General features: G+C 35.7%; 1 long non-coding RNA gene across 1 annotated transcript; it reads right to left on the bottom strand.

Moving 5' to 3' along the window:
• Positions 1 to 1,509: 1,509 nt before the first annotated feature.
• On the bottom strand, positions 1,510 to 3,593 carry LOC103161397. The gene is made up of 4 exons (XR_004772324.1): positions 3,552 to 3,593; positions 2,762 to 2,788; positions 1,637 to 1,660; positions 1,510 to 1,552 (listed from the first exon to the last, which is right to left on the bottom strand). It is a non-coding gene; the product is annotated as an uncharacterized LOC103161397 (long non-coding RNA).
• Between the last annotated feature and the right edge of the window lie 8,525 nt (positions 3,594 to 12,118).

The raw sequence follows: 12,118 nt of genomic DNA, 5'->3' as shown, positions 1-12,118 counted from the left end.
TGAAGCCAAGAGTAAAAACAACACAAATCAAGAATGCAGCACTCACCTGGTTGGGGATATGTATGGTCTTGCCCTGGAGCCACTGGTTCATAACAGTCTGCTGTTGGGAAACAGGTGTGCAAGACTGGAGGCAGGAAACATCCTGGGAAAATTGCTTGACTGTTTTCTAGAAGGGAATAAATGTACTGGTATTTATGGAGTGACTGTTCTCTATGGGTCAGAGTGTATCTGTATAAAATGATATCTATATAAATATCAAAAGTATGTTTTTTTTTTTTTTACTAAGGCTCACTAAGCAAATGACATTCAATTATGTAATACAATGTAAGAGTGAATAAAGTGAATTTTAGAATTGAAGACATTATTAGGTTAGGGTTCCAGGAGAACAAAGTGTTTAAAATGTCGAAGTTGAGAGTTGTCTGGGAAATACCTGACATTGCAATTTCTTTTTTTTTTCACTTTTCTCTCAAGAAGCTTGATGCCTGCACTCTCAAATAGTGATATTTATGTTTACTTCATTGCAGTTTAACTTCTCAATATTTAACAGCATCACTATTTCAGAAGTCATGTAACTGATGGATGCAGTGGCTTGTATGGTACCTATCTTATATATCCATCCTGGGATGATTCAACTTTGATTTGGCTGTAGCTAGTTGCCTACAAATAATTGTGTTCATTAAAGTTGAAACACATAAAAAGCACATTTCTTTGCAGAGAATTTCAAGTTTGCACAGGTAAGAATAGAGTAGATGTGTAGAAGAACATGTATGTATCTCTGTTTGGGTGTCAGGTGAGACGGCACATAAGTGAGAATGGTATAAGGGTACAGTGCCATCAGGATATAGACATACTGTGAGAAAGAGCATTGGATAATTATTTCTTTAAAATAGATTATTTTACCTTGGTTTTAATGATACAGCCAGAAACTATTTTGTTATGATAGTCTTAGAATAGATTTTTCTACATGTATAAAATCAATGAGTGCTATTGTTTTTGTTTATTTTTACAAACTTCTATGTGTAGCTTGCAATTATCTCTAACATCCTTTTAAAACTCGCAGCTGTGGTGTCAGTGGATGATTTTGGGTTAAGGAAGATGTAGCATGGAGGAGTTAAGTAACTGCTCAAGGAGCTGAAGTTTAGAAGGAATTTGACAAATTTCAATCCTCTTGCACTGCGTCTCTGTTGTCTCCAGTGATGGGCTTCATTACCACCTGTGCTTCAGAATGAGAACATTTAGTAGCATTTGACCTGAATTGTCTTTTATGTTCATTCAAAGAGGAGTATTTTTACTAATTATGTGACTGAGATTTTACACATATATCTCTAGGAAATCAGTTAAAATAATTCTTTTAGTTTGTAAATTCTTTTGAATTTAGTTAGATTGGCTAGCTTTTGCTAAAATCCCATCTTTTAAGGATATTATTCACATATATGGCAACAGTTTGGTCAAACTTTGATATTGAATGCTTTCTTGGGAAGAAATGATATGACGGTGATAGACTTACCTGCTCGTTCAGGTTGATCTTTTGTTCTTCAGTCTGAGCAATTTTCTGTTAAAAACATTGCATGTATCAGAGAGATACAAACAGAAATGCTGCTAATAAAAGTAACTAAGTTAAACTGTGATTACTTACCTCATTGATTTCCTCAGCAGATTCCTAAAGGAAACCATGAAAAGTAGCTTTACTTGAGTTATATAGCAATAGTTAAACATAAATGATTTTAGTACATAGTCAGGGGCAATTATCTAAATATTCAGAATCCAACCACCCAGGACTAAGATATTAAGCCATTTAGAAATTATGTAAGCTAAATATTTATCAGAACTCTGTAAATTTCCCCTTTCCTCTACAAAAATCATAGCATAATTAGAATATATTTTAATTCAACTCTTTAATACTGCTTTATTCAGAATTTTTGTTTTTTTGGTTTTTTTGTTTTTTACTTTTTGATATGGAGTGCAGGCAAGTGGTCAAAATAAATAAATAAGACCAGCCATGATATGCACTATGCTTGTAATTTGAGCATATTCAGTAAACTGAGGCAGTAGGATTAGTATAGGTTCAAGTCCAACCTAGGCAAAATAGTTATAGAATCAGACCCCGAATCCTTCCTGAAAAATGTAGGAAAGAGGAGCTGGGGAATAGGGCATGTTTGATGGGAAGTGAGTTGAACTAAGCCTCACGGGTCTTCTCTCAATGACAGATATGGTTGGAAGCTCCCAGTCTGAGACTGAGACTTACATTTATAGAAAGGGTGAGGCCTGTTCTCTGAGACATTGGCTATGATGATCTTAGGCATCATCCAAGGTCATGGGGATTCAGATTATGACTCAATACACTACTACTAGCCCTTATAAGGAATACTTAAGTTTGCCACCATTGTTATCAAACAAAGGCCTGGAGCTTGCCTTATTACATACATAACATCTGAACCAAACATTCTTCTGTCTCTATGAAAATGGTTCTCAAGGTTTAATATGGGAGTATTATATCAAAGATTTAGTTAAAATGTAGAGTTTTTAGTCCAACCCAGAGTTCCTGATTCACCTTCTTGTGGAGTCACATATACAGCAAAGAACAAGGTGTAATAAATAGTATTTTTATGAATTTAGTCGATTTAAGCTATAATGGGATATTTTTGAAACCATTTCTTCCATTGAGTATTTATAGTATCTCCTATGAAATATCAAGTTATTATAGGACAGTATGCTTAACTCACTATTTCTCAAAAATAACACAGAAGAAATAATAAGTTACCTCACTGGATGAGCTGATGGCAGAGTCCTTGATAAATCAAGTAAAAGTAAAACAAAAGAATTGGTGACATGAAGAGAGATTTCTCAACAATATTCCTCAAGAAGCATCAATTACCTTAACTTTATACCATATTGATTTCCTACTGGATTACTAACATGCAAAATGAGAGGGAGGACAGAGATAAAGCATTAAGTCATGGTTCATAGGCATTGATCATTAACCGCATTCAGAAAAATTTATGGGAAGGATCAAGTTTACCAGGTATTTAAATGGGATTTGGTGAGCATAAAGGAGCATGAAGGGATAAAATTAGTGCAGCTAGAGTCAAACTGTAGTCCAAATGACTATAGATACTTCCTTCTGGCATATTTAAGGAGGGTCTGTGGGATAGCAGTCATATTCCATATCAAGTATAAGTATTGTTAATACTTAACTATATAGTTAAATGAATAAATTTTTTCTAGTATCTCATCTATTTTTATTTGTGGCTTTCTAGTTACAAAGAATTAGGCACATTTATCCTATAATATTATTTATGAAATAAGAGAAACCCATTTTCATTAGAAAGAGTTATATTAATACTTTATCTCCACCATGGGTTTATATTGAAATAACCTATTGAAAATGTGGCTTCAAAATGACACATATCATTGTGGTATCTGTGTACAGCACATTATTGTATAATTGCTAGCAAAGATTATGAAAACAATGACCATTTGAAGTTCAAAGTTGAATAAATAACAGTCATTTGGCCCAGTGGTCAGCACAGATGTTAATAAATGAATCTTACCTGATTTGTTTGGAAGAACACATTATTGCCCTGCTTATACTTCTGAAAATAAATAAATGGAATTAATTTTATGGTTATATTAATTGAAAACATATTTTAAAATATATTTAATGTAAGAAACTATGACTTACTCCAAGGTAGGATCTGGCAGTTTCCTTAGGGGAAATGATAATGCAGTTTGATTACTTACAGATTCTTTTGCCCATACTACCCAAGGAAGAATTGAACACTGACTATTGAATCCAAGAGTTTTATCACAACGTTTTTTAGTATAATAGCAGAAAAGAGGGAAGGAACAATTTTACTTTCCCTTCTTAACCTCTTAAAGACATTCCTTTGATTTTTAAGTAGAATCCTGGCAGGAGAGCACAGCAATTTGTGGGGTGGCATTGATCTGGAATCTGTTAGTGAAGCATGGGAAGAAGGCATTCAGAAAATGCTGCCCTATATAGATGCACACGTCTGTGTTCAGTACTCCAGCAGGAGATGTAACAAATTTTCTCCATCATTTACAACACAATGGGATTCTTACCTGACATCAGAATTACTGAACGATGAGATAGTCAGCATAGGAAACATGTAAGTTTGATGCTGCTTATTTCCTCATAATGTTTTATTTCAACAGATGAACTCTAATTTTTCTATGGCTTTATAGGTCATTAATGCTGCTCATAAAAATCTGAATGAGCAAAGACATATCATTTACTATTAGGTGCCCATATTCGTATTCATAATAAGTAACTTACCTCACTGGAGGATTGATCCTTTATTACCTATATAAATAAAAATAAACATGAATTTAATTTTTATGGCTTATTTAAAGGTGTATGTCTTTTCTATTGCTAATTGCAGCAAAATTAAAAAAAAAAAAGCTGAGGCAAGTGGCGTGACTCAGCAGGCATAGGTACTTGCCACCAAGCATGAGGACATGAGTGCATCCCCAGAACTAGATAATAGAAGGCAAGAGCTGCTTTCCAACTCCCATAAGGTGTTCTTTGACTTCTTAATGAGCATTGTGACATGTACACACACACACACACACACACACACACACACACACACACACACACTAATTAAAATGGTTTAGCTAAAAGAAAAGTTTCTTAGACAAATATAGTGTGAAAGGGCTCTCTTTGAAAAGTTAGGTCTCAAATATCAGTATGGGACAATTTCAACACAAGTGCTTTTGAAGATCCTGAGCTATCATTTGCTAAGTACACTGATGCACTTTTAGAAGGATGAATTTCTTTATTTAAAAGAAAACATTTAGACTAATAATAAAAGTAAGAAAAAGGTACTATGGATCCTGTATAATACTTCCAAAGCATCTTATTATGTTTCTATGTACATTAACTTCTTTATCATAGAGAGTTAGTGTTTAGGTTCAGAATGAAGGTAGAGACAATGTTGAAAGACTACAAACTGTAAACTTTAAAATGTATTATCTGTTATGTGCTTTGCATTTTGTGACATTGTCATTATCATTATCATCATTATTATATCTTTACTAGTTTTTTTAGCAAATAAGTTACATTCAGACCCAAGCCTACTTAATTTATCTCCATTAAATTCTTTTTTGTTAGGCTTATGTTTATGATATGTGTGTGCATGTGTGCATGTATCCATGTTCTCATGTGCTGGCAGAGGCATGCATTCATATGTGAACTTACTGGGAGTGCCTGTAGTTTGCATTAGGCATCTTCCTTGATATCATTTTACTTTACTCACTGAGACAAGATCTCTCTGCTGAATTCAGGGTTCCCTGAATGAAATAATCTTGCAAGCCTGCTTGTTATAGAATTCAGTCTCAAGGTCTTTGATTTCCAAATGTGTGAATTCCAGGCTGGCAGCTGTGCTGCCCACTGGAGGTTTCATATGGGTCCAGGGAATCCAAAGTCCATCCCTGTACTTGTGTGCCAAGTGCTTTATCTTCTGAGCCATTTGCCAGCTCCATATGTCCTCATGTGTATTTTGTCATCATGATTTCTAAACTAATTTTAAATCAAGAGTGACAAAATTCTGTCAATTCATTGTCAACTGGCTTTGGAAATCCAAATTATGGTGGGTGAAATTTCCTTTTACTCCCAGAGTGCACTGGAAATAGAAATGGCTCCTGCAGACAGCTCTAACTAAAATTATAAAATACTTTTAGAGTATTTTATAATACTGGACAATTTTATCTGGACAATTCCTCCCATTGTCTCCACTTATGAATCTCAGTTTTCACCCTTTGTAGCATGACTGTCCAACCTTGTATTTCATATAAGGTCAAACTAATACTATCACTGACATAGATTCCAAGGTAACAGGCTTAGTCTCAATTTCTTGTTGACAATGCCCACATCTTTTGCATATAGTAAAATTTTTACTATTTTTATAATTCACAAATGAAACTATAGCACCATGTATCCCTGTTTACTTACCTGCTTTGCCAGAGCAACAGCCACCAGGCAGGTAAAGATGAAGAACTTCATGGTTGCTTAGTCCTATAGAAACATTACAGAAAATTAATAATATATCTTATTGAAACAATGAAATAATCATTTATCTATTACTATACATGCAATGAATAAAGGTAATGAAGATGAATAAAATAGGATATGTTGAGAAATTCTATGAATACAAATAGAAATATCACAATTTATTTTGAGACTTTTTTTTCCTAACAGGAGATACTTAAAGGAGTGCTTGTTTAAAATGTAGATGTTTCTGATGACAACTGAAATCTATCATCATGCCTCCCATGGACACAAGCTACAACCTTCACCTTAAAGGAGTGTGGTCAGTCACATTATTTCAGATCTAGAAGTGTAGGGAAAATGACTCTGGGGCCATGAGGAGGAAGGTAACCTGCTCATTTCTCTGACAGGTTCCCTGTGGGAGGATACTCCTTGTGCAAGTAATGGCCATTACCCAGAAATGCACAGTCCAGACCCTTACCTTTTTAAAGCAAATCACAGTCACACTTTCATCAGAAGAACCTTTTTATATTATATTTTTTTATATTTTATATATATTCATAATAATTTTATATTATATTTTATATGGTCTGGTCTGTTCAATAGTTCCATACCTGCATACACTTTCTCCAGAGAGATATTTTATAGGATTCTCATGATCTTGTTAAACTTACTTGTTCCTAAATACAAGTTAATTTTAACTGGGTATTATCTTACACTTCTTTAGAGGATCTACTCTGAAAATCATGAAAATCATCAAGACAGAAATAAGAAACAGCCGGGCGTTGGTGGTGCACGCCTTTAATCCCAGCACTCGGGAGGCAGAGGCAGGTGGATCTCTGTGAGTTCCAGGCCAGCCTGGTCTCCAGAGCGAGTGCCAGGATAAGCTTCAAAGCTACACAGAGAAACCCTGTCTCGAAAAACCAAAAAAAAAAAAAAAAAAAAAAGAAAGAAAGAAAGAAAGAAAGAAGAAATAAATGAGCTGTGCCTAAACATTAAAGCTATAAGGTTTTTAGCAAAGACGATAAGTCATAGAAACCAATAAAATTGCAAAACTTCGGCTCATCAAATGACACCATGAAGGCCAGTGTCTGACGAAGGACTGGTGTCTAGACTGTGGCAAGAAAGACAAACACCCCGTTTAAAAATGTGAAAGATATTTAGAATCAAAAGTATATATTCACAAGTGAGCAGTAATCACATGAAAAGTACCATGAATCATCAGGAAGATGCAATCCTGGTGTAAGAAGGGACTTTGAGAGCCCATCCCACGTGAAGAGATGCACTCTTGACCTGGACACATTGAGGAAGGGCCTAGGCCCAGCCCAGGATGATGTGGTGGACTTTGAGGAGGCCCGTCCAGGGCCCTACCCTGCCTGGGGAGTGGAGAGTGGGTGGGGTGGGGGACAGGTAGGGAGCTTGGGGGGGTTGGGGGAGGGGAGGGAGAAGGGATTGACATGTGAAGCAAGCTTGTTCCTAATTTGAACTAATAAAAATTAATTACAAAACAAAACAAAATAAAAAAAAAAAAACATAAAGAGAGGTGAGACACACACACGGCGAGAGGAAAGAAGACACATCTACAATTTCGTTCCCTTGCGTTTTCTGAATCTGGATCTGTTCTACTCTAGATCTCCAGTCTTCTCCAGCTGAAGGTTCCAGACTGAGTATTTCTATCGCCTTTCACATACACACAAAACAATAATGCTAGTCTGTAGTACTTGATAGTTAAAATTGTCTGAAGCAAACTGTCATTTGCCTAGTTTCTAGGATAAAGAATTCTTGGTTTGAAATAAATAAATTGTGATCTCTCTCAGGATTGCTAAGAGAAACCTTCTGAGCATTGGCACTTTCATGTTCTTTTTTTAGGTTTGGCAACTTCTATGTTTATTATAACATAGCTTGATATATACAAAAAACTTTAGATGTTTCATTCAGAGACATCATAACATTTCTAGAAATAATCTCAACAGATAGACATTTTGTGAAGCATGATTATTATAAGGATAAAATATAACAGAAATTCCTTTTGAACTTGGATTTAGGTGAACTAAGGCATACAGCCTTGCTACTTAGCAAAAAGAAGTGGTAGATAGAAATGAGACTTAACTGAGAGTCAGGGATCCTGAACATCGTGGCTAGAAAGTGAAAGCTGACAGAAGCTGCTGTGTGTTATCCATCTTCATCTAACATGCCTAATGTGTGAGACCTGAGTCCACAGTTCCCAAGATTGTCCTAGCTAGAGCAAGCCCTAATTCTATAGCCAATAAGAAGTAAGTCTACAAGGTTGCCTGATAGCCTGTAAACCAATTTCTTCTCTCTATTTAACTAAATTAAAGCTGAAATAATACTATTCTAAAATCTTCATTTCATGTTTTACTCTATAGGCATTTTTTTTTATTTAATTAACTCATTGTTTTACATCCTGACTGCAGTTCCCCCTTCCTCCTCTCCTCCCACTCCCCACCCTCCACCTATCTCCCTTCAATCCACTCCTCCTCTGTTTCTGTTCAGAAAGGGGCAGGCCTCCCATGGGTATCAACACAGCATGGCATATCAAGTTTCCTAAAGACGAAGTACCTCCCCTTGAATTAAGGCTTGGCAAGGCAGTCCAATATGAGGAATAGTTTCCAGCCAAGGCTTTAAGGACAGCTCCTGATTCCCATTGTTGGTAGTATCACAAATAGACCAAGCTACACAACTGTCACATACATGTAGAGGGCTTAGGTCTTTCTTATGCAGGCTCTCTAACTGTTGGTTCGGGCTCTGAGAGTTCCTATGCACCAGCTTAGTTGTTTCTGTGGGTTTTCTTGAGGTGTCTTTGAACCCTCTGGCTCCTACAAATGTTTCTCCCTCTCTTCACCAGAATTTCCTGTTGTTGACCTAATGTTTGGCCATATGTCTCTGCATCTGTTTCCATCAGTTACTGGATGAAGGCTCTCTGGGGACAATTGGGGTAGTCACCAATCTGAACACAGGAGATGGCCTTTTCAGGCTATGTATCTACTATTGCTAGGAGTCTGTGCTGAGGTCATCCTTGTAGATTCATTGAAATTTCTCTTGCAAAAGTTTTCTACCTGATCCTGAAATAACTCTCTGTACTCTCGTTCAGTAATCTCCCCCCCCCCATCCAACACCTGACTGGATTCCTCAAGTTCCCATCCCCACCTACCCCTAGTCCACCCAGGAAATCTCTTCTAATTCTTCCCAGGGAGATCCATATTTTTAAAGCTAACTTTTAAAATATATTATGAATGTTAGTTATCAATTAGGTTCTTTCCTAGTTCAATAGAAATGTACATTTCACATAGCTATGTTTCCTAAGCAGTTGATATATGGCGATCACTGTCCTGGCTAGACATCTTATAGTATCACTTGCAATCTTTTGAATAATTTTGTGATGTTGTCAAGCAAGAAATTTTTTCTCCAATTTCTAGTTGAAGAATTTGGTCCAAAGCCCACAAGCAAAGTAAACAGTTGGTAGATTTTTAAAAAGCCACATTGTCTTTCTTACTCTTGGCTTTAAAATATAACAACATACAGTAGAATAATAAAGCTTTTAGTGTCTATATTTTAATTACTAAAAATTGAAAGAAGATAAATGACAAGTCCATATAAATTTTAAAAATCTCAAGCACTGTATATTGTACTGACCATGGCATTTTAACTTATATATTGATTTTGTATTGTGCAGGAAAGAATGAATGAGAAGAAAGATTGTGAAATTTTTTGTTAGTATATATTATAAGAGAAAGAATATATGAAATTTTACCTTGTTTCCCAAATGGAAGACCAGAGGAATTGGTAGATGATGATCTGTATTGTATCGTCTTTACACTATTTAAACCTTGTTCTATCATGATATGCTAATTCTGTGGTTTCAAATACCTAAAAAGACATTCCGATTCTAAGAAAGCACTACAGTTAGAAATTGTCTTTGTGGCTTTTGTTCCACAGATTCCAAGGATTCCTTAAACATGGTTTGATTGAGAACATGATAACAGGGAAGCAAAGCTTATGTTGTATAATGGCTAATTGTATTTGAGTGTAGCCTCCCCTGTTTTATGAACTGATTTTCTGATTCTAGTGTTTTAAAAAAAAATCCCCCTTTATTATCATATCATGAGCAGTAGATATTTGTGATTTCATGTCCATCTTAAAGCTTATTTTATTATTTTATTTCATGTATTTGTGTGTAGGCCTGAGTGCATGTGTGTATACCACATGCCCTCAGAGTCCAGAAGAAACAGTTGGATTTAATGGATCAACAGTACAGGTAATAATGGGTCCTGTGAACCAGTCCAGGATCGTCTGCAGAAACAGCCAGTACTCTTTATGCAGAACCATCTCTCCAGCTCCATGGTTTCATTTCTTGATACTGTTTTGAGGCAGTCATACTCTTTCTTGATAACACCATGACATCCCATATTTCTGTGACTCCTCGTCTTTCTTCTATCAAGTCCCTGCCTTGTCTTCTTTCTGAGAATGAATGGTAGTCATGTATTACTTAAGATCAGTTTAAAATTCTCACACAGCTCTGACATAGCCTATAAATCTCATATTTCTTTATATACTTAGTTAAAAGAATGTACAAAATGATTATGTCTAGTATATGTTGATACATGGGTATTCGGTTCAACAAATATTTAGGATATCAAATACATTCTGGTAATTCTGCACAGTTTGAATTCTGCACAAACACAAATTCCAGGATGCATGAGGTTGATACTATAACTGTGAGACATAAAAATGTATTGTATCCATTCTGTCTCTGTTTGGTTTGGTCATGACATGTTCTAAGCTTTTTCCAAGTCATCTTGGAAAAAGAGGTAGGATTTTTTGGAGAGATGGAGTTCTTCGTGGTAATGTGCCTTGAAAGGCCTTCTCCAGCAGAATATCAGTTGGAAGATGGAAGAGAGTAAAACAGGCAGGTACCTGACAAAGAATATTCTAGTTTAGGCCTTGAAATACGAACACACCTGGATGTTTTAAAATAACTAACAGAATAGTGTGGTTAGTAAAAATCCTGGACCTGAACTCAAAAGAACAAATAGGGTCAAAAATACAGTAAAATAGGACATTTTTAGTTCTTCCCTAGGCTTTCATTATGAAATTACACTTCTGTATCTGAGAGCAGAGCAGAGAACAAACATACCTCATCAAAATAGCTAAAAGAAGGTCAAAACACTTAAGACATGGTTTTGATATACCACCTAATAAGAACAGTTATGCCTGAAAGATTAGAAGGAAACCAAGCTAAGCACAGTGATTTCCCCAAATTATTATCTGGACTGTGTTTACAAATGCCAAGAGAAAGAGAAAAGGCCTCAAGATTATCTAGGTCAAATACTGCTGATACAGAAGACCAGAATCACAAATTCCCATTGAATGCTGAAGTGGAGGAAATGTTGAACCCACACAAGCACTTGACAAGGAATTCTAAAAACTGGTCCAGTACTGTGGTGTCTTTCCAAGGCTTGATTACAGTGATGAAATGTGGATAAGCTTCAGGGACTTTGGGAAAGAACATCAGAGAGGAACAGAGTTCATAGAAGACTTAGTCTATACTATGGTGCCACATCCCAGGGTACCATTTATGTATAATGCATGGGGCATTGTTACAATTCTTAGAAAAGTATTACTTCAGTAATATAATAAATTTCACTCTAAACAGAACACTTCCCTGTTCTGTATTGCTTAACAAGGCTGAAAGCAAGACTCTACATGGTAGAATTGTTTCAAAGGCTTTCATTTATGATCCAGAACTGAATTCTAACTATATTTGAAGTGAAAAACATGTGGCATTCCACAAATGGTAAGTTTAAGTTGACTTTCATACAATATAAATCTCTGGATATGGAATAAAAATATAAAATATGGCTTATAATGAAGGTAAGTTGATATAAACAGACCCAGAATCAGACAAATGATGGAATCAGCGAAGAAGCAGATTAAATACCCATCTTTATAGTGGCATCTGTGTGTGTCTATATCTCTAGCTGCTTTAGGTCCCTGTGTGAATCATTATACATCACTGGAATTATCCTGACAGCTAAATCATACAGAATATTACAAATGACAAATGATAGCTCAGTGATGGCATACTTA

The sequence above is a fragment of the Cricetulus griseus genome (assembly GCF_003668045.3).
Source record: "Cricetulus griseus strain 17A/GY chromosome 1 unlocalized genomic scaffold, alternate assembly CriGri-PICRH-1.0 chr1_1, whole genome shotgun sequence".
NCBI lineage: Eukaryota > Metazoa > Chordata > Mammalia > Rodentia > Cricetidae > Cricetulus > Cricetulus griseus.
The sequence above is the reverse complement of the archived record's forward strand: the minus strand, read 5'-3'. Positions and strand labels throughout refer to the sequence as shown.